This window comes from Ambystoma mexicanum, chromosome 3q (assembly GCF_040938575.1).
Source record: "Ambystoma mexicanum isolate Mex_15411 chromosome 3q, UKY_AmexF1_1, whole genome shotgun sequence".
NCBI classification, from domain to species: Eukaryota; Metazoa; Chordata; class Amphibia; order Caudata; family Ambystomatidae; genus Ambystoma; species Ambystoma mexicanum.
In genome coordinates this window covers 1,054,189,354-1,054,213,467 of record NC_090926.1, presented here as the reverse complement: position 1 = coordinate 1,054,213,467, position 24,114 = coordinate 1,054,189,354, and the positions used below count along the sequence as shown (strand labels likewise).

General features: G+C 44.2%; 1 long non-coding RNA gene across 1 annotated transcript; it reads right to left on the bottom strand.

The window, feature by feature from the left end:
* Window positions 1-534: 534 nt before the first annotated feature.
* On the bottom strand, window positions 535-21,136 carry LOC138583211 (uncharacterized). Its single transcript, XR_011305184.1, has 3 exons — window positions 21,030-21,136; window positions 18,552-18,693; window positions 535-2,089 (listed from the first exon to the last, which is right to left on the bottom strand). It is a non-coding gene; the product is annotated as an uncharacterized lncRNA (long non-coding RNA).
* Between the last annotated feature and the right edge of the window lie 2,978 nt (window positions 21,137-24,114).

Genomic DNA, 24,114 nt, shown 5'->3' with positions numbered 1-24,114 from the left:
CAGGCAGCCAGTCAAAATGCAGCGGAGGGGGACATTAGCTGGGGAGGGGGAGAGAGAAGAAAGAAGAGGGTCTTGAGAAGCATCTGGAACTTAAGGAGATTCAGCTCAACCCTGAGAGGGGCAGGGAGGCCATTGTAGAGGGAGGCTCCTGTGGAAGAGGGAGGTCTACCCCTCACTCTCTGCTTGGAAAAGCATCTGATCAGCAGATGGAGCTAGAAGAACGAAGAGCCTAGCAGGGAGGTATTTAGGGAGAGAGAGTTGGAGGTAGCAGGGTATTATGAATCAAAAGTCAAATCATTGAAACTAGATTTCAGCAAACTTGGGGAGGCGCAGTCGTGGCTGGGATTGAGTTGCGGCTTTTAAGATCTAGTGGCCTCAAGAGTATTCTGCGCGCCCACGTCTGAGGTACCAGGTACACATTAGGTTACAGATAGAGAATGTAGTTGTAAATGGGGGTCCAATCATCCACACACTGGGCATTGGCATCTCTGGGTGAGGAAGGTACTCTGGAGCTAAGCATGACACTCAGACTGGTTTAAAGAAGACATCAGTTTTATTTTCTTCCAGGCAGGACACATCATACAGCTTCAACGACATCTCTGGGACTCTGCTATAATTTCTGAAAATGTCCTGTTTTATATACACTCTAGGATGGTGAGGTAATGGCCTGATCCCAAGTACAACCCCCTTCTTACCTATGATTCGTTGGCCTATAATGGCATGATCAATGTACAACCTCTCTTCTTGCTTGTGATTCATTGGCCTATCTGTCACTCAAAACTATTGTAAGCAGGTTTTACCATCTTCCCACCAGTTTCCTCTGTATGAACTTTTATGAAAAATAAGTCTGTCCATTGAGGTCATCATGAGTGAGCAAAAACATGACCATTTTGTATGCTCAAGCAGCCATCTTAGAGTGCCTGTCTTTGTCCTAAAACCCAAAATGGCTGATCAATTACAAAATGCCTGACCAACCTATTTTTACCCATAGCTTCAGGTCTGCTTAGTTTTAAATCTAGATTCTTTGATAATGCATCATAACATGTACTACCTGGCACATTCTCTACTGCACATAACATTCTGACCCCACAATAGATTATCCTTCAATTCTGATTTCTACAACATGTAGAGTCATTGATCACCCCAACAAATTATCTACGTTCGGTTCCAGGGGGAATGGGTCTATCTTCATTACATTCAGTTTGAGGGGGAGGGCGTGCACGTCCCTATACACTCCCCATCTGTATAGTATTTAGTCATCTACTCAATACATACAACTACACCCATCTCCACCCTCCTCAATTTTCAATGTACCTACACATCTCTGAACTAATCACCCTTTTCTACAAGATCATTTTCTTTAACCTGAGAGGTATCCTACCACATTTATACAATATCAGTACTAACACATTATACTCATCTAGTCCAAACATGTATGCGTCCCTAAAAACTACCTCAATTTACTTTTATCTGAGCCCCACCTCCATTACCCAATGTATATTTATACTAATTATACATTAGGTCATTTACAGCCACTATGAGAATCATAAAGTTGGTATGACATTTGAGGAAACCCACCAGCCCATTTTTCAAAAGTTCAATCACGTGCGATTTTACTGCACACTTCTGTAACACTCCCACCCCATCGGCACCTTGTTTTTGTCATTGTCCACCCCATACATATTCTTTTTTTTAATCTTCATTAATATAGTTTCCACCGTCATGTCTTTGACCCGATTCATCTTAGTTTGGTATCTTTTATGTGCACCGATCTTTTTCCTGGTCTGATCAACTTTGTTTTGTCCTTTCAGCTGCTTTGCAGCAAGCCTCCCAGGCCCTTTCAATGCCTGGGTCAGAAGTCCGTTGTCTTAATATGGCAGCAATAAGTTATATTTGTGACACCAAGAAACAGTCGACCAGAACATGAATTGTTTGTTCGTTCTAGGGGAATCTTTGCAGAAACAGTCCTTTCCAACTTGTGTAAATTTTAATTGGGCAATTGTTGGTCGAGTTCCTCAACCAATCCTTTTTTGCTCACAGGGTCGTGTGCCGTCAATCTCCCAATGTATACACCTCCTCTTTCATTCACCTGTAATATAAAATTGAATGAGTTTCCTTTGACTAATAATTATGTCTTTATCATCACACTTTTTCACTTCAACCCAACCCCTTAAAAATCTTTTTAAGTGTCGTATCAGAATTCTCCTGCCGTCTAAACAAAACTTTAATTTAGAAGGTACTTTTTGAACATCCCTGTCTCCTAGAAACACTACATTTAAACATTTTCTGGACATCCCTGCCTCCTAGACAAACTACATCAGACAATTTAGTTCTTTTCATCCAACAGCTACTCATTCTCTCCCTTTTTAATACCTCTTCATATTTATTCTACTGTATCGTCAGCCTGCTGGAACCTGAGTTGTTTACAATAAACATATCCAGTTTTGTCTATATTTTTCTCTGCCCTTATTTTGATGAGCTTGTTTCTTTCATTTACAAATAGGTACATCCCTTCAGGCGAAATACTTATCTTTTCTCATACATCGACATTCTCAGATGTGGAGACACTTAAAACAGTTAAGCAATATATTGTTACAATAATTAGAAAAAGGCACGTCGTCATCATCTCCATCTCCTAGGTGCATCCATAGCAGAAAAGGATGTCATTTCACATGGATCCCTGTTCTCCGTTGAGAATCGTAATAAAGACAAAAGTCATTTGGGCACTGGCAAGTGGGTCAAGTTTCTTCCTAAAATACATTCTCTCTCCTTGCTGCTAGCAAAAAATGTTGTCTGGATTCAGTTCTATCTTTTTTTCAGCCCATTTAACTCACAGGCTTTCTCTAACTCGTTAGTGCACAAAACACTTTCATCTCATGAACATGGTATGATGCTAAGACTTAATACTTTGTTTTCTGCTTTGCTGCATGTGCTTCCTGCTATGCTGTAAATACTTCACCTTACCTTCGTCATCTTGCTTTCGAATCGTGGTCATTTTCTTCTGTGCTTTGTTTTCATCCTGTTGAGAAAAAATAAAACATTTCGCTGCACATTATCCCCCTTGCCCCACTACTAATCTAGTCTACCCCTGTTTGACTAGACTATGGCACCAATTCTTACTATGTGCCATCCCATTCTCTCATAAAACTACATTGTTTGCCTTTTCTGAACATTTTTATACACTCGTCAAGTCTATCCCCTTTTGCGTCCTAACAAAAAATAAAAAGAGGTTACCCACCTTCAATTTGACTTCTTCTATGTCATACGTTTGTCTGAGGTGGCCATGCTTTCATCTATATGCTACTCTTCTTTACACCTGATTGCACCTATCTTGGGAAAAAATAGCTACATCATTGAAGACACTGTGGGCCCCATTATAAGTTTGCCGGTCCGGTAATTGCGGTACCGGTAAGCTAGCTGGTACTGTAGTTACCGTAACTGCAAACTATGAGTTCTGCTCGCAGGTGCCTTCCCGCCCGCAAGGTCTGACCTGGCAGGCATACCGGCACCCACAAGCAGATCATGTCGGATGCACCGGCACCATTCTGAATGGTGCCGGTGCATCCGACCTCCCCATTCCCATTGAGCCCTATAGGGTTCAATGGGAATGGGGAGCATTTCATTCCAGCGTCCGTGAATGGGCAATTACTGGGTCCGGCAGGGCCATAATGACCCGGTAATTGCCCATTCGCAGGCACTGGAAAATTTCGCAAATGTTTGGCAGCAGCCTGCCGGTTTTACCGGCAAGGCTACCGCCAAACTTATAATGAGGCCCTGTGTCTCTATCTGCCTCTTTTTCTGTTACTCACCTGGGTCCTCTTATTTCTAATAATGATCAACAGTGTGTCTGCACCCTGTGGTGTGAACCAGCACCTACCTCTTTTTCATTTCTCTTCTCCCTATTCATAAACACTTACCTGTGTCATAATATACTGTCTCTTCCCCTATTAAGGCCATTCACACATTCCTCCTATGTTCACGCAAGGTCCATGATTTTCACCTGTAACATAAACCAACATTGTTACAGGCACTCCAAAAATGGTAATTTACTTACCCTTGTACGTTCTTCTTGAATTGGCTCTGTACAAAATTGTCCTAGTCTGTTTAACCCAATTTTGGTCACCCATACCCTTTTTGTTCTCCTGTACTCCATAATTCTTTTTTTTGTTTATTACTCTGAGCAACTTTTTCAATGTTGGCCTTTAACCCTCACTGATGCTATTTGTTTTTTCAATTTTGAATTTTTGCTTCTTTTGATGCTCACCTTTTGATTTACAATCCATTCCTTCATTCATCCAATCATTCATTTTTTATTTATTTATTTATTTAGTTCATCCAAATGACGCCAATTTCTTAAACTGAGCTTCTTTATTCTTATACTGTTTAAGGTAAATTATTTATTTTAATCTTCTCTTAATTCATTTTCCTGGAATTATGCCAAAAGACCCAAAGTCCACCCACCATTTTGGACACGCTCTCCAATTTTCTTAAATGTATACTGGATGCTGCTACATTATCACCATATATACTAAAATGTTTCCGTTTCTCTCCTTTTAATGTGTGATGTTCCTAAAGAAAACACCACTTCATACTCTATTAAGCCCTATCTAGATATATCACCATCCGTGATGTTATTTTACCCTAACTTTTTAACTAGAACTATTACCGTCCTCCATGACCCATTTTTATTATTCACTCCTTGATCAATTGCCATGTTTCCTTACTCTGTGGCCGTTTCTAATTCTATGAAGGTCATCTGTTCCCCCCTCTTGTTCATAAATATCTGTGGTCTGAAACTAATTCATCAAATACTCTCACCACTTGTTCATTAGGCCACTGTCATGATCACTGCTTCCAAGGAGCTAGGACCAGCCCAACGTCCTTGGAAGCAGGCCCCTAACCTTCATCCTAGGCACCAGCCGGTCCCCACTGGGACCTTTTGGACCTTGTCCTGGCGCCGGTGGCACCAGGCTCATCAAAGTCACCGGTCCCGGCACTGGAAGCGCCGGGCTCATAATTTGTATGAAGATGCTTGGGTGGACTTACCTGCAGCAGACCATGCTGCTTACTTACCAGCCACATAGGAATCCTCTGTGAGCCGGGACTACTTTCTTACCTGGGTGGGGCAAGCTCCACTCCCTGGATACAACACTGGAACTCTTCTGGAACAGGAACTCTTTTCTTACCTAGGCGAGGCCGTGGAGGAAGACGCCTCATCACTCCAAGGCTATTTAAACCTCACCCGATTGTTGAAACGTGCTTCGCGTTACTCTGCATCTGCAGCAGAACGCTCACCGTGTCTGTTCCAGTTTTCTTCTTTCCGATCCTGAACCTGCAAGAACAAACGCTTACCATTCCTGTATCCAGCCTTCAGTAGCACCTGCAAAGACAAGAAACAACAGGTTAGCACGGCAACCTTCACGCGCAGCGCTTTCCTCACCTGATCCACCGGCAGCTACCATCTCTTCACGCTGCTCCTCCGCCTGTGAAGACAAAAGCATAGTTATTCCTGTGTGGAATTACTTACCGGCACTCCGCGAATTCCGGTTTTCTTCAACGCTGCAATCCTGCACCTGAAAGACAAAAGAAGAGACATTATACAGGTATTTTACTTACGCGCCATCGCGCCCGCCACAATAGGGCGCCTGCAAATACTCTGGCGTTTTCCAGTGTCTCTTCAACTTCCGAACTCACAGCTGCAAGGGAAAAGAGACAGTTAGAGAGCTTTTGAAAAGCAGGCAACTGGCATTTACTTACGCATTTCCAAGCGCTTCATTCCAAGACTCTGGCTCGAACTTCGGCTTTCTTCACACCATCTTCTACCTCAAGAGCCCTGCAAGACAAATAGAAAAAGTATTATACAGAGCCCTGTTCCATATTAACGTGCCCACGCACCTAAAGACTGTAAGGACTTAAAAGGTGTCCGGAAACTCACCGTTCGTGCAGTTAACGACGGTAGCAATCCTCTGATGTCAAGAGGCCTACGTTTCACCCAGTGAAGGAACTGGCAACGGCACCCTGCACCAGACGCAGATGGAGAGTCCAGCATTCACCTATCTAAGGTGAGCATGTTGACCTTGGGGCTCCATGGAAAAGCGAGGAAGGGAAAGAGAGAAAGATACCCGACAACCCCAGATCATTAACCCCATATTCTTTCACCTGCAGATATCTCACTCTTCGAGTTAGACACACAGTGCGAAGAGGCTCAGCCCCGGAAGCCAATCGAGTCCTGCACTTCACTTTTCGAGTCACAGTCACCATCCTGCCAAGACCGGCGCGTCCGTGGGAATCAGGTGAGCGTTACAGAACGCGAAGCCCACCGCAAAACTCCTACCCAGGCGCAATGGAAACCTCGGATACTGATCAATTGGCCCAGTTGCTTGGGGAACTAAGAGCAGAAGTACATGCAGCTCGTCAGGAAACAAACGCTCTAAGAAGAGAGCTGATAATATCCAAGGAGCGAACAGAGGACCTCGCTAGGCAATTGCTACAAACGCAGGCAGGACAAACACCTTTGCCCGCTCCAGGAGGAAATTATCCTTCAGCATCCTCCTCAAATCCAGTGCAAATCAATCTACCCGGTAATGTGCCCTTGGCTCCGCCCGAACGCTTTTCTGGTGACCCAAAGAGATTTGCAGTGTTCATTAACCAGTGCCGCCTACACTTCTTATGTAGACCAGCTGCCTTCCCAACAGATCAGGCCAAGGTGGCTTTTGTGCTTTCTTATCTCAGTGGCAGTGCTGCAGATTGGTCGATCCCTTTAGTCACTCAGGATGATCCGGTTCTTCATGATTTCCAGGCCTTCCAGTCCAGCATGGAGAAACTGTTCGCAAGACATGCACAAGGGCAGGCCTTGGACAATGAACTCCTTTCGTTACGACAGGGTAATCAAGACCTCTTGACTTACATTGTCTCATTCAACAGACTTATAGTGGAAACTCAATGGCCTGAGGATAAAAGAATAACGCTTTTCTACAGAGGCCTGCGTGGGGAGCTCAAGGATGTGTTAGCTCAAGTTGTGAATCCTCCACAAGAATGCTCAGACTATATTGACTTAGTTGTTCAATTGGACCACAGATTACAGAACAGGAAGGCTGATCGTTCCAAATTTGATACCCGAGTGTTTTCTAAACCGCAGACCTCTACTAGGGGAGCTGACACCGTGGAACCCATGCAAATAGGGGGCATGAAAGGACCTTTAACCCAAAAAGAGCGAGAAAGGAGAAGACAGCTGCAATTATGCCTCTATTGCGGAAACTCGGGGCACTTTCTTCGAGACTGTCCAGTGAAACCAGCTAAGAAGGCTGTAGGAGCCGCAGATACCTGTACCACAAATTCTGAGCAGGGAAACGACCTAGCCCGACAAGTGTAGAGGTCCTCTAGCCGAGCGTTAAAATCTGTTCCGTGACCTCGCATTTCGTGGTGCCTATGGTCCTCATTAGCCCTGAACGTCCGGATCGTTTGCATGCAATTGAAGCTTACATCGACAGCGGAGCAATCGGTAATTATGTGGACCGTGAAATGGTATCAAGGATGAATCTACCTCTTGTCCCTAAGGCAGTAAAAGACGTCATTACTACAGTGGATGGCACGGAGATAGCCTCCGGACCAGCAACTCACGCCACCCAAGAAGTGGCGTTAGTGAGCCAAGATGGACACCGGGAGAAAATCGTGTTCGATGTGATCAAGGCCCCTCAGTTCCAGATCATTCTGGGAATTCCTTGGTTAGAGAAGCACAATCCTCAGATCGATTGGCGAGCAAAGACGGTTCAGTTTCCATATGTATCTCCACTTGTTATCCTCGGCCTGATGTTTCACTGGCGGCAATCTCTTCTGAGGTTCCCAAACTACCTCCCGAATACCAGGAATTCCAAGACGTCTTTCGGAAGGACCAAGCTAACACCCTGCCTCCTCATAGGTCTTACGACTGTCAAATAGATCTGATACCCGGAACAACTCCTCCTTGCAGTAGGATTTATGCCCTCACCGAGCCAGAGAATCTTCACCTCAGACAATATCTGGACCAATACCTAGCTAACGGGTTTATCCGTCCTTCAAAATCTCCAGCTTCCTCGGCTTTGTTCTTCGTTCCGAAAAAGGAAGGAGACCTTAGGACTTGTATAGATTACCGCGCCCTGAATCAAATCACTGTTAAAAACAGATACCCGTTACCTTTGATCCCTGAACTCCTGGACCAAGTCAAAGACGCATGTATATATACAAAGTTGGATCTCAGAGGAGCCTACCACTTGGTACGAATAAAAGAGGGCGATGAATGGAAGACGGCCTTCCGCACCAAGTATGGGCTGTTTGAATATCAAGTTATGCCCTTTGGACTTTGCAACGCTCCTGCCGCCTTCCAGTATTTCATGAATGATGTCCTTAGAGAACTCATAGATGTGTGTGTTGTTGTCTACATTGATGACATCCTCGTCTATTCATCATCTGAAGAGGAACATAAGAAACACGTTAAAGAGGTCCTCGAGAGATTACGTCAACATAACCTTTTTGCTAAACTTGAAAAATGCGTTTTCAACGTAACTGAAGTTGAGTTCCTGGGATTCATATTGTCACCAAACGGAGTCCATATGGATTCAAAGAAAGTCGATGCAATCATCAAGTGGCCTTCACCAACCTCAGTAAAAGGAGTTCAAAGCATGTTAGGCTTCGCTAACTTTTACCGCAGGTACATTCCTGAATTCTCTCGAATAGTCCAGCCCATCACCGCTCTGTTAAAGAAAAACAAATGTTTTGAGTGGTCTACCGAGGCAGAACAAGCTTTTCAGGACTTAAAAGCTAAATTCATCTCTGCACCTGTTCTAAAACATCCTCGCCCAGAACTCCCCTACATCGTAGAAACAGATGCTTCTAGTCTTGCTATGGGGGCAGTTTTATCACAAAGAGATCCGGTCACACACCAATTACATCCTGTAGCCTTTTGGTCCCGCAAATTCTCGGCTCCCGAGATCAACTATTCAATTACAGACAAGGAACTTTTAGCTATCAGATCAGCCTTTAAAGCCTGGCGGCATTATCTTTTGGGAGCCAGACACACAGTCACCGTAATGACAGATCACCGCAACTTACAATATCTGAAGACGGCCAAAGCTCAGTCTTCCAGGCAGCTCCGCTGGGCTCTGTTTTTGGCTGAGTTTGACTTTATAATTACTTATCGACCAGGCAGTAAAAACGGAAAAGCAGATGCCCTCTCCCGGATGGGAATAGATGAACACTTGACCAATCCTGAACCAATACCCATAATCCCAGAACAAAGGATTTTGGGCTTGGTCAGCGCTCAATCCTTTGAAGACATCGAGACTACAGTCAAATCACTCCTAACTCCGGCAGAATTACAGGACTGGCAATTCAAGGGGAAGGATTTCTCAGTGGATCAAGACCTACCATATTTCCGAGGACGATTGTTCTTGCCCTGTGAGAAAATACAAAAACAGGTAATCTCCTGTTATCACGACTCATTAATGGAGGGTCACCCTGGCATTACCAAAACCATGGAAAAGGTCAAAAGACATTTCTGGTGGCCATCATGGAAGAAGGATATTAGAGACTTTGCAATCTCCTGCGGTGTGTGTGCTCAAAATAAAAGTCAGAAGGAGAAACCAGCCGGCCTCTTACACCCACTGGACATCCCTCCCTGTCCATGGCATACCCTGTCCATGGATTTCATCACAGACTTACCTCAGTGCTCAGGGTATAATACCATTTTAGTAGTCGTGGATCTATTCTCCAAGATGGCTCATTTCATTCCCCTGAAGGGCCTACCTTCAGCTTCAGTATTAGCCCGAGAATTCTTAGAAAACATCGTTCGGTTACACGGTTTCCCCTCGGTTTTGGTCTCCGATAGGGGAAGTCAATTCATCTCCCACTTTTGGCGAAGTTGCTGTCGCTTAGCCCAAATTGATGTGAGACTTTCAACCAGTCACCATCCCCAAACTGACGGACAAACCGAGAGGACAAATGAAACTCTGGAGCAATATTTACGTTGCATGCTCCCACAAACTGAAAACCCTTGGAAGGATATCCTTTGGATCGCTGAATACGCTTATAACAATTCGACCCATTCTGGAACGGGGAAGACTCCCTTCTTCCTATTATACGCAAATCATCCTAGGACCTCTAACCTGGATCCTCCCCAAGAATTCGAAACACCTGCTGTGGATCACTTGCACTCGATGATCACTCGTACTTTTAAAGAAGCCACTGCCCATCTGCAAAGAGCTAAAGTTCTATACAAGAAAGGAGCGGATCAACACCGTAAAGAGGCCCCTCACTACGCAGTGGGAGATCAGGTCTGGTTATCCACAAAGCACCTGCCTCTAAAAGGACCCCGCACCTTCATCCCGAGATACCTAGGACCCTACCTCATCTCTGCCATAATTAATCCGGTGGCTGTCAAATTGGAATTGCCTTCGCATATGAAAATACATCCAGTATTCCATGTCTCCTTACTAAAACCAGTACAACCAGAAACCCGATTGACCGAACTCCCAGAACCTGTTCTAGTGGATGGAGAACTTGAGTTCGAAGTAAAGAACATCCTAGACTCCAAAATCTCCTAATCTAAATTATATTACCTGGTTGATTGGAAAGGATACGGCCCCCAGGAAAGGTCTTGGGAACCCTCAGAAAATGTCCACGCACCTCGTCTGGTCAAGAAATTCCATCTGAATCACCCCGACAAGCCAAAACCCCCGGAGAAGACACGCTTGGGAGGGGCCTTGAGGGGGGGAGCTGTCATGGTCACTGCTTCCAAGGAGCTAGGACCAGCCCAACGTCCTTGGAAGCAGGCCCCTAACCTTCATCCTAGGCACCAGCCGGTCCCCACTGGGACCTTTTGGACCTTGTCCTGGCGCCGGTGGCACCAGGCTCATCAAAGTCACTGGTCCCGGCACTGGAAGCGCCGGGCTCATAATTTGTATGAAGATGCTTGGGTGGACTTACCTGCAGCAGACCATGCTGCTTACTTACCAGCCACATAGGAATCCTCTGTGAGCCGGGACTACTTTCTTACCTGGGTGGGGCAAGCTCCACTCCCTGGATACAACACTGGAACTCTTCTGGAACAGGAACTCTTTTCTTACCTAGGCGAGGCCGTGGAGGAAGACTCCTCATCACTCCAAGGCTATTTAAACCACACCCGATTGATGAAACGTGCTTCGCGTTATTCTGCATCTGCAGCAGAACGCTCACCTTGTCTGTTCCAGTTTTCTTCTTTCCGATCCTGAACCTGCAAGAACAAACGCTTACCATTCCTGTATCCAGCCTTCTGTAGCACCTGCAAAGACAAGAAACAACAGGTTAGCACGGCAACCTTCACGCGCAGCGCTTTCCTCACCTGATCCACCGGCAGCTACCATCTCTTCACGCTGCTCCTCCGCCTGTGAAGACAAAAGCATAGTTATTCCTGTGTGGAATTACTTACCGGCACTCCGCGAATTCCGGTTTTCTTCAACGCTGCAATCCTGCACCTGAAAGACAAAAGAAGAGACATTAGACAGGTATTTTACTTACGCGCCATCGCGCCCGCCACAATAGGGCGCCTGCAAATACTCTGGCGTTTTCCAGTGTCTCTTCAACACCCGAACTCCCAGCTGCAAGGGAAAAGAGACAGTTAGAGAGCTTTTGAAAAGCAGGCAACTGGCATTTACTTACGCATTTCCAAGCGCTTCATTCCAAGACTCTGGCTCGAACTTCGGCTTTCTTCACACCATCTTCTACCTCAAGAGCCCTGCAAGACAAATAGAAAAAGTATTATACAGAGCCCTGTTCCATATTAACGTGCCCACGCACCTAAAGACTGTAAGGACTTAAAAGGTGTCCGGAAACTCACCGTTCGTGCAGTTAACGACGGTAGCAATCCTCTGATGTCAAGAGGCCTACGTTTCACCCAGTGAAGGAACTGGCAACGGCACCCTGCACCAGACGCAGATGGAGAGTCCAGCATTCACCTATCTAAGGTGAGCACGTTGACCTTGGGGCTCCACAGAAAAGCGAGGAAGGGAAAGAGAGAAAGATACACGACAACCCCAGATCATTAACCCCATATTCTTTCACCTGCAGATATCTCACTCTTCGAGTTAGACACACAGTGCGAAGAGACTCAGCCTCAGAAGCCAATCGAGTCCTGCACTTCACTTTTCAAGTCACAGTCACCATCCTGCCAAGACCGGCGCCTCCGTGGGAATCAGGTGAGCGTTACAGCCACACAGCTATCTATACTGCTGTGCTTTTGCTACAACAATAAAAAACCTCTGGTTTCTACCAGAAACATCTCATCAGGCCTTTTGCCCTACACGTGCCACTATGGACGCACCCATATTCAAATGGTGCATCCCCAAAACAAAACACAATCTCCCTTAATCACCTAAATAACATCATCATGTTTAGGTTTTTATCATCCAATACTTTCCTCAAACACTGGCAAGTGCCTTTTGCAGATATAACAAAAATTCATCATAACACACTCTCCTCCAAAAACTAGTAATTCCTCACTAGGCAAAAACTACATTTATAGTCTTCAATGAACATCCTCAATCTTCTAATATTCATTCACCACCCTTCTGCCTTTGCTGCATGGACATACAGTCCCAATGTCTATAACTAGCAAAGAAATTGTTCTCCCTCTACCACATTAATTATCGGCACTCCTTGAGACCTAGTGCCACTAACAATTCTGAGCGAATCAAGTCACCCTGTGAGGCAGTCCCACTTTGTAGGCATGCATAACGTTGTCTTTGTAAAATAATTTCTCCCTTTTTAAAACCGACATTTTCACTCCTGCATGTCAATGTTTATACAGTGTTTGCACATTGCTGGGCCTGCATGTGGGCTCACTTACTTGCCCTGTGCAGTAAATCTGTTTTGCACCTTTCCTAAGCTGCTGTACCTGCTGTACTCTCAGCGCGTATATCTAATACAATGTCTGATCCTGGGTGAAACCCTTTCTTATCTTGTGAGCTATACACTAGGGGGCATGCTGTCCCCCCTCTTGAAAATTGCCCATTTCTGCATAAATCCTTGGCTCCTACACATGTGTGCAAAAATGGTCTGACATACTGCATGCCCAACATACAAGAGGCTTCCTAACTTGCCTTCCCTGCATGCTATGACCATCATTCTGAGTGCTTTGAAACCCACCTTGGTTACTGTGAAGAATATCCCTAATTATTCTGGATGCCTCTATATTAGAAGCTTCCCCTACCTTGTGGTATAAATCCATTATTACTTTGATCAAACTAACTTTGGCTCTTCACCTGAGGCATGCATTCTGCTTACTGTAAACCCAATCCGTTTCCACTAGTCAACATTGCCCCTTCAATCACATACTATAATATTTTTTTCTGTACTGACTTTGCCTCTTCGCGTTTCCTAGTATTGTTTTTCTTGTGATTCTTTTCTTGCAAGAGTCTGCAATAATGTGCAATGTTCAGCTGTATTTCTGACCACGGTTTTGCATCCATACCCACTATTTTCTTGAGCTGCTTCTGTACCATACTGTATAAGCAGCCCTTGGCATAATATATGATAGAACCCAGGTATAGATTTTCCCCAAGCTTCGCATGTCTCCAAACTCCACTGCTCTTGAAAATTCTGAATGTAAGCAAGTGGATCTTCTCCTTCCTGCATCTTTTTCATCATTATAGCTCCCATATCGGACGTGTCTGGATATAGCACTCCAAGCGCTTTCCAGACTGCCGCTCTACAGTTATTGAATGGTGCTCCTTCATGAGCAGTGTTAACCATAGTGACACCAGCATACCCTGCTCTACACCAAACGTCATCAGCTCTCTCTCCAATTATGGCAATCAGGAGCCGCTTAATGTCCCCTATAGCCAGTGTGTTTCCTCCTGTCATCTTTTCTAATTCATGTATCCATTTCCCAGCATCAAAAATTGGATTCAGGATTTTACACCTTAAATTATCCTTACCCATCTGGGGTCAAGGTATATACTGTGGTCTAGCTCCCCCTTTCTCTAGCAAGGGAAACTGCGAAACCCCAAACTCACTCTCATCTCCCATCGTCTGTCTATTCACGGCAGGGACAATATTTCCGCACCGCCTTCTTCCTGGCAGTGACCTTAATCTGCTCACATAGGGTGGCAAGTTCCCTCTCTGATCATGGGACTGCCCTTTTTGGTGGTGGATCAAGCAGTGCCAATTATCCTGGTGCCTGAAATATAGATAGGCCTAAATTTGACCATCTTACTGCTTTGTCTGTCTAAGAACACCTCTCCCCTGGGGATCAAATATACTAGCACCCTGTTTCTTTCAAAAGATTCTCCCCGTCTTGATCTGACATATTTTTGTCCCCAATTTATGTCACGCTTGTCATTCTAGTCTTTATTTTAAATCAACCTGTCCACAGACAAGGCTCTATGCCTGTGTACACTGTGTGCTCTGTCATCTCTGCATGGGTGCAAGCTGTTGTTTTACAAAAGCCTGCTTAATACTTCATTTATTTGCCCACAAAGCACTCACACGGAGTGCTGCATTCCCAACTTCTTTTCATCGTTAGCCAATTTTAACTTTGGCAGACTTTTCCTCAAGGCCACCCAACGTGCAATATTGCTGCATTCCTCTCCTGTAATCTCAGCACCATTCCCTCGTGTTTCCAAACTGCTTTCCTATGCCTTTTAAACAGTCTTTGCCTATGACCGCAGTAAAGTATAATTGCTGTTCTTCATTCGCTTGCGTACTGCAAGAATCATAGTTATTTCCTAATATACTTATGCAAAACTCTGCCCTTCCTTAGTTTTCCAAAAGGACTAATTATTGTCTATGCCAGCTATCATTTTAAATGAAAAATAAAAGCATTCTATGTATTTGTTAGTGTGTGCTTGCAAGTGTGCATGCATATTCTTAAATGCAGTGTCCATGGTGCACAGATTACTTTACACTTCCATAAAATCATGCGTACCTTCGTATATGTGTCTGCATGTGTGCGTGTGTGTGTGTCCTTTCTCATGTCAGTGTATCTACATAAATGTCTCACATTACATGCATCTACATGAATGTCTATCCACGTGTATGCATACCTTCTCATGTGCATGCTTCTGCATGCTTTCTTTCAATATTTACTGCTTCCCTTATGTTAAAATATCAAAAATTTCATTTCCACATATATTTTATCAAATTTTGTTAACTAGAAAAAATCACCTATTGATTCATTCATCCTTTTCAATAGATATTTACTGTGCTTAATCCAATGACCTTCACTCACATTTTGGCCTGCTTTTTGCTGTATTTTGCATTCAGCTACACCTCTCTCAAATTGTGTGCTCCTGGGCACCTTTTCTCTGATTTTATTTCCAAATGTCTTCAAAATTCTCAGACATTATATATATATATATATATATATATATATCACTGGGAACATCTCTTCCTTTCTTGACATCTGTCAGCTCTGCAAATATATTTGATGCATTTTTTTACCTTGCATGCATGCTACCATGGCAGTGTAGTATTTCTCTATTCGCATCTCTTTAGTTATGGTGCATATAAAAAAAACCATGTCATTTAAAAGGATAACATGCCTCCTTCTCTTCTAATTTCAGTGCATAACACCAAATACCCTATAGATATTTCTCACAATGCATTTATCAAAAGGCATCCATTGTCAGCTAGATTTAGCATGACCAAAACACTCCTCTCATGTTTGGGATACAGCCCACATACCTTTGAAAACATTTCTCCAACAATACAATGCAAACCAACCTTTCCAGCTCTTCAATTTAAAACATCAGTTGTTTTCAATATCTCAATCACTTAAAGAGTTAACTTGCTGTTTCCTTAAACAAAAACCTTTCTGACATCTGGTTCTGCATCATTTATCTTCTGTAATGGTTGCCAAGCACAAAATCAAAATCACATTCTGATCAAGAGACCTTTCACTGTGCTCATAAATTTTCTGATTTTAACTGCTTAGGTTGTCTTCTTTATCTCTTAAAAGAAAACATTATCCATTCTCCAGTAGCGCGCGGCTACCTTGGCACTCTGTCAAGTTACGCACATCCAAAGATAAAGCATTCTCTGCAATACTTCAACATATATACACAAATGCACAGTGCACAATATACAACACAGAATACAAAACAGACAAACAAACAAACAGATTTGACCGGTCACATATATCTCTGATCTCTTACAATCTTTTCTCCAAGACTCGTCTTTCCCTCTAAATCAATACTCCTACAGAATGTAAATCAACCTCTTTAAGTTACGTCTTTAACCAAACTCGTTGTCTACTGCTTCCGAAATTAGATTTTATATTTCGATTTCTTCTGTTACATTCTTTAAAAAGAAGGCACAGCGTGTATCCTACTGTGAAGACCCTCGTCTCACAGACTTTTCAATTGCTTGGCATCTCCTCAAGCCAATCGCGTAATAACTCCTTAACGCTCAACATCTTGAATTAATTCCCATTCTCTGTTACTTCTTCTAAACTACTTATATTACACTTTAAAAACATTAAACTTCAAAAAACTATTCTAAGGGGGTTCCCCACAAGTGATTAAATTTGCTTCTGAAAGCCTCTTAAAAGTATCCCAAACTAATTATTCTAAGAGAGGTCTGCCATAAGTGCTTTCAAAGTTTTTTTGATAGCATATGGAGTCAGCAGCACCAAGAGTGGGAGGAGCAGGCCAATAGCATATGCAGTCAGTAGCACCCAGAGTGGGAGGAGCAGGGAGCAGGCCGATAGCATATGGTGTCAGCAGCACCAAGAGTGGAAGGAGCAGGCTGGCAGCACCAAGAGTGGGAGGAGCAGGGAGCATGCCAATAGCATGTGGAGTCAGCAGCATCAATAGTGGGAGGAGCAGGTCGATAGCATTTGGAGTCAGCAGCACCCAGAGTGGGAGGAGCAGAGAGCAGGCAGATAGCATATGGAGTCAGCAGCACCAAGAGTTTCAGGAGCAGGTAGCATGCCGATAGCATATGGAGTCAGCAGCACCAATAGTGGGAGGAGCAGGTCGATAGCATTTGGAGTCAGCAGCACCCAGAGTGGGAGGAGCAGAGAGCAGGCAGATAGCATATGGAGTCAGCAGCACCAAGAGTTTCAGGAGCAGGTAGCATGCCGATAGCATATGGAGTCAGCAGCACCAAGAGTGGAAGGAGCAGGCTGATATCATACAGCGTCAGTAGCACCCAAATTGGGAGGAGCAGGGAGCATGCCGATAGCATATGGAGTCAGCAGCACCAAGAATGGGAGGAGCAGAGAGCAGGCTGATAGCATACAGAGTCAGCAGCACCCAGATTGGGAGGAGCAGGGAGCATGTCGCTAGTGTGAAATCGGCAGCACCTAGAGTGGGAGGAGCAGGTCAATAGCATACGGAGGCAGCAGCACCCATTATGTAAGCAGCTATCAGAGCGCAATTCAGTTAAAAACCTTCCTCCCTTTCTGTTTTGCTCCTTTGTTGCCGACTTCTGATTGCCCAGAAGCTTGGTGCAAGTTATTATCCACTGTCTGTTCTTCTACTCTGGGGGCCCTACATTATTGGGGGGATTGGGGAGTGTTAGAGGAGAACAAACTCTCATTTTTGGGATTTTTCTAAAAGGATTCCTGTTAGGACCTGAAGCACTTGTCCATAAAGACCACAACCTAGAGTGGTTTCATTTTGGTTCTTAATTGCATCTACCTGCTTGTCCATGATGAAATGCTTTCGATGACATATTTTTCAACTGATTATTCCAAAGCCCCTCATTCTGCCTATTCTCCACAGTACATGACTGCACCACATAAGCCTGAAACAGTGTGATGCATGTACACTTGCACATTTTATTCAGAAGGTGCTTGTGTGAAACAATTCTGTGATGTGGAGGCAAGTAGGGCAATACACAGAGAAGTCTGGTTGTCTTGTGCAGGTAAGACATGTTTAAGCATCAGGATGTTGTAAATGTTTGCAGACTCCTTGATGTTGAGAATAAGGGGTGTTTAAAATGAACGTTAAATCAAGGAAAGGGGTGTTTTAAAAAAATGGAGACGAGCATGGGTACAACTTTAAACTGCGTGTGCCACCGCCGCGCCTCCTGTTTTGCCTCGGCTGGTAACCCAGTCATGATATAGCTAGCTGGAGCATCCTGGAAGCCTTTCCAGCTGTTGGATGGTTCCATTGCTGCCATGTCCTCTCTGAGATGCCGGCTGGCCTATGAACTGGCTTTCTGATGGACGTTCCATTCCTTAGGCTTTCAGGAGATGTGCAATGCGTGACTGACATGGGCAACTGGCTTGGTTTACCATTCAACTCAACGGGATTGAAACAGTATTCAGGATTTTGGGCCTAACCACTGATCCAGTTTCCTTTAACTGTTTTTTCTCAAGTTCTGGTCTGTGTTCCCTTATTGTTAGCAGCATTTCCTCCGCCTTTCAATTCTTGGACTCTCCTCCCAGCGCCAAGACATTCTTAACCGAAAATCAAACAATTAAATGAAATATGTTACTGGTACTAACAGCCGCAACTGAAGATTTTTATGGACATCATTTTGTACTCAAAAGATCCCTTCAAGATGAAAAAAAGAGATTTCAAAAAGTGTCTTACCTGTAAAAAGAAACGGTTACAATTCCCTTTCAATGATAAGCTCACCCCTGATATCTGTGCGCAGCCTGCTGTGGCAGGTTCGAATCCCGGCAGGGTCAACTCGGCCTTTCATCCTTCCGATGTCGATAGAATGAGTACCACTCTGTGGGATAATAATGTCTTCTGTTATTTAAGCGTTCTGAGACCTATGGGTGTGTAGCGCTATATCATAAATAAATAATAATAATAATGATTATCTCAAAATAGACAAAAGAAAACATGTTGGCACTTTAAAGTATCCATTCAAATGGGTGCAACACCATTGGCCTAAATATGACCCAGCCCACTGGCACACCCCACTCGAACCCCCGAATATGGCCCATTCCGGAAGGGACATGGTGTTCTCCAGAGGCGCCACGAGCAGGAGAAATGCAGGCGATGGACGGAGTCCGGGTCTGTTCAGTTGCATGTCTTGTGTTGTCCTCAGTGCCCTTCCAAGGCACGAGAGATGTAGGCTATTGGCACTGCAATGGGATATCTCCAACTGAAAGACTCCCCCCTACAGCTCCAATTAACTACCAAATATGGATCTGCTTCCAAGACAATTAAATTGTGTAAAACAATAAAGCTGTGCATTAAAGATTAGTTGGTGCCCACGGTGTCCACTTCTTTACCATGCAAAAAAGATTCAACCGTCCCATGATGCATTACAGCAAGCTGGAAGTTTGTGACAAACAATCTGTATGCCAGGAGACCTTTTAAAGCAATTTCTTTTAGAGTAGGGATCATGCTTATTATGACATAGGATAAAAAAAACATATGTGAAATGTACAGGTAAAGGTTTTATGCATGCTTTTATTTTTTTTAGCCACACCATAATTTAATTTATTTCCTTTGTATGATAGTAGCTCAGAACCGAATAGCATTTTCCGTCAACTTCATACAAAGGCTCAGGCATTTATACCAGTGTGACATTTTCATGCTAGCGCAAATCCTTTGGATTCTTATTGAATGCCTGCTTTTTACAGTGGCTATAAGAACATGGATTTCAAAGGACTCCATTACACTGCCTGTCAGGCATACATGACATGCAGCATTGACTAAAGTTGCATGATAAAGTGAGAAAACACAGGCATATATGTGATTACGACTGATTTCACACCTTACACTTCATTGTGCAGATTACTAAAATTGTATGCAGGGGTCCTTGTTGCATGGAAAAGCAATCATACCAGGCCCCCTCTATGCAATTTACATTTTTAAGTAGAGGTACACTCTGTAGTTATTAAAGTTCTGAAACAGGAGACTTTTCAGACTGTCATTATTTTGTATTAATTATGTTTTAATAGTATAAAAAAATAAAGGTATAATGACATTCTTTTGGCTTAATATATTGCAGGTTGCTTTACTATGTGATTTGTGTATTTTTCCACTTAACGCAATAAGACAGTATTACTTTGGTCCTTGAAGGCCAAAACTTAAAATATTTGCACCAAGTAGAGCTCTGAATATAGGCGGCCATGTGCCTAATTTGCACAGGGGGCTAAAAATATACGTCCTCTGCTTAAAAAACGTGTGCTATCTCACTCCGACTTAACTGCAGAAAGTGGAGTCCTTAGAATTGATTAAGTTTACATTATTTGAAAAAGTACTGCCTGCCTTTGGTTTCCCCTGATGTTGCCACCTAAAATTGAGCTACTGTTGCAGTCACCAGCCCACAGTCCCATATGATTTAATTTGACAGGCAGAAATATAGTCTCACCAGCCAGACACTGCACCAAAGATTATAGCATAGCAGACCAACATTAATTTTCTGCCCTTTTTCTGCTCGTCTCCGAAGTTGCTTGAGCTGTTCTGTGTACTACCACAAATGAGAATGAGTGAAACTCTTTGCTGTGCTCACCTGCGGTTTGTTATTGAATCTTGCATAACACACCCCATCCCTTTTTCATAGTTTATTGATGTTTCAGGATCCATAAGCAATGGTCTAGGGGACTAACACAGGACAGGGAAAGGATGCTCGGTTGCAATGTTGATGTGTGCAGATCTGGAAAGATAACTCTGTCTGTAGTATGTACGATTGCATAAGCAATGGTCTAGGGGACTAACACAGGACAGGGAAAGGATGCTCTGTTGCAATGTTGATGTGTGCAGATCTGGAAAGATAACTCTGTCTGTAGTATGTATGATTGAACTGTCACTTGTCTAGAACAGGGTTTGAAGTGCGCTCTACGCTCCTATCGTAAATTGTGTGGTAGACTGTTGTGTCTGGTGTACGCAAATTTCGAAACACATGTGTGCAAAGACCATTTGGCAACAGGAGTCAGACGTAGCTCCTGGTAGCTGTTGGTCTAAAGCTAATAGGCTAGAAGCAGGAGCTAAATAGCACATTACATACATAGTAGCCACCTTTGCATGCACACAGGCATACATACATACACGCATGTATCATAAATGTGCAACACCCTTGCGCGACTGCATGCACACACCCTTTCCTACCCGTTGCAGTGACCCAGCCACAGAGGGACTCCTCTCTAGGTCAGCAGACCTCCAGCAGTGGCTCCAGCTCTACACGCAGACAGGAACCAGGAAGCTCCCAGGCAGTGAGAGCTTCCTGGTTACTGACATGCGCAGTGTATCCAGAGCGCCTCCAACTCACGCCGCATTAGAAAGAAAATATTTCTTTTGTGGCTCGAGATCGAGGCATTCCGAAGCCGGAGCCCCACCGCGCGAGATAGACGTGCTCTGGAGCGCCTCCATGATTCTGCGCTGCAAAGGAAATCATTAAATATTTCCTTTGCCACACAATATGGAGGTGCACGAGCCGAAGTACCTCCATCTCACACAGCAAAGGAAATAATGGAGGCGCACTGGAGCCGGACCGTTTCCATCTCCTGCCACAGCGGAAGTAATTAGTGTTTGAACTCTAGGTGCATGCACCTGGACTTCAGAAATAAATGATTCCTTTTGCAGCATGTGATGGAGGCGGAGTGCCTCCATCGCGCTACGCAAATGGAATAATTCTTTCTGAAGTCTCAAACCCCCAACCCATGGGGTGGTGTGTGCCGCTGCTTTGCTACGGGGTTGAATTGCTCCTCTCTCATGAAAGAAGTAACCTCTCTTCCCACAGCTGTGAAGGGCCTGGAATATCTGGCTAGAGGCATGGCAGAACTTTGAAAATGCCAGAGAATTCTGATGCAAGTTTGGAACCCTTGATGGTCGTTAAAAAAAGGGAAAATGTTGGCCTTTAACATTTTCACAGGTTCTTTTTGGGAAGCATCAGGGATGCAACTAGACAGCAACACTGGGAGGGGGTGGGGGGGTGTTAATGCATAAAATAGTAGAGGAGGGGCTAATGTTAGGCACTTTTTGTGGGCGGGGCAAATTTACTTGCATGGTGACCCATTCCTTTGTGCCGCCATCTCGTGCTGCTAATGGAATCAGTTCTTTCTGAAGTACTCAGACTTTTGTAACATTCGCGTCACTGAATTGCAAGCAGCATATGAGAACGCTCTGTGACTGGTCCAAGTGGAGCTCGCCCGCTGGTCTGTCTTCCTTTTAGGGGAAAGCAGGGGATAAGGTTGACTGAGAATAGGTTTGCTACTTTTCTACTTTGCTAATTTGCTTCGTGTAAATCCTGGACTTCAGGCCCTGCCCTGCACCATTATAAAACACTTCTGTGAATCAGGCCCTACGGGTCTGCGCCCTCTTATCACACCTCTTCTCACACCCCTTTTCCCATCTAATCCTAGGGGATGTGAAAGGTCTTGGCTGCTCTGTTGCATGTAATCTGAGTTTGGTTATTCAGTTCAACAGTTGACATAATTGTTTTGAAAGCAAGTGGTACTGTTGACTCTCAAACGACCCACGCCAGATGCCTATTCAGTGTTTCTATCTTTGTTTTTTGGACACTGTCATTTTACATTTTCTGTTCTAAATCGATCTGGAATGCTGAATCTGTGGATTGTGATACAGCGTCCGGAAAACCATGTCCCATCCAATAAAATAAGTCTACAAAGGACTTACACTTGTGCATTACAGACCAAATTACCAAAAACAGTGACTCCAAGGTCTGTAATAAATTGTCTATCTTCTCCGTCCAAATATGGGCTGACATTTAAATCAGTCTTTATATAACAAAACAAAGCACCTCAAACAGTGTTTCGAGGAACTAACTGTTTGTCAGGGTATGTCAGGAAATGGGGTGCGTTATGAGGGCATGATGGCCGCTGCGGCCGGAGCTACCAAACACACGCTAATAAGTCCTGGCTATGGCCCCAGACCGCGCTGGGACTATAGTTCCCATGATCAGGTGAGACACGTGTGGTCCCAGCACGTTGTGTACGTCATGGGCCTGGGGGTTTTTAGCTCCTCCTCAGCCCATGCCAATTGATGGATGTCGTTGGATCCAGGCACGGGGCGAGGAGCAGGAACTTCATGTGGCGTTTTTGAGCATGAGGACAAGACTGCTGGGCTGGGGGTGCAAACATCACCATGAAGGAAGTGGTAGACCCAGACCGCTTATTGCCAACTAGCCATCTCCAGGGGAATGTTTTCAACAGAGACATTACCGGAACTCAAATTGTTCACAGACTGTCTTTGAGGCAAAGAAAACTTGCTTCCATGTATAGTGTGTGGCTTAATAGTCTCTTGCGTAATGAGTTTGTCTGTAGTTACATGTGTGCCATGTCAGCTTCCATGTTTTGTTGCTAAGTGTAACTTTATGTGGTACTATCGCTCATAGGTTGTCTGCTAGCACAGTTTTCTGTGTAAGTGGCTAAGTGCAGCATCTTGTGTTGCAAGCTAACACTCTGTTTGCTCCTAAGTGCTAGTCAAGTGTTACGAGCAATCATCCATGGCTTCATTCAGCTAGTGTATGTTAGGAGGTGTGAGGAGTGCAGAAGCACACAGAAAGGAGCCAGAAAACAGGGTAATACTCTGGTTCCCTGCTGTGATACACTGGTGAATTGTGTGAACCACTAGTATGGTAAGATATCCCTTGCAGTTACCTATAGTATGTTTTTCCCTACCACTCTCTGCGGATCCAATCAAGTTTCCTAATCCTCTTTCCGGTTTCCCTAACTCCCCATGCCCATCCACAACTTCTCCCTAACCCTCTGCCCCACATTGGCAGCCTTGTGGTGACCTGTTATTCGTAACCAGCAGCTCGTAACAACCAAGGTGGGAGGGCTGTTCTCTATTCGGCTTCCGTGGTCAGGAAGGAGTTGTGTTTGTTACTCCCTTCGGCATGGCAGGGTAATTGATTGGTTTTGTTAGTAAATTGTGATCATATTATTAAGTGTGACATGATCTTCTGACGTTAAAGGCTATTTCACATTAAGGACTCTGGGAGATCCTAAAAATAAAACGAATTAAATGAATTATAACATGTCCCTTCCATAGGGAAATAATCTAATCTGCTCTGCCAATATCTGTCCATTCATCTTGATTAGATATCAATGTTTAATAATATCCATCACAAGTGTCCATCACTCCCGAACAGAAAGTAACTACAAAAACATATCCATTCTGAACACACCTGGCCTGACCCACTCGTTCAGTCCTTGCGAGAGGAGAAATAACC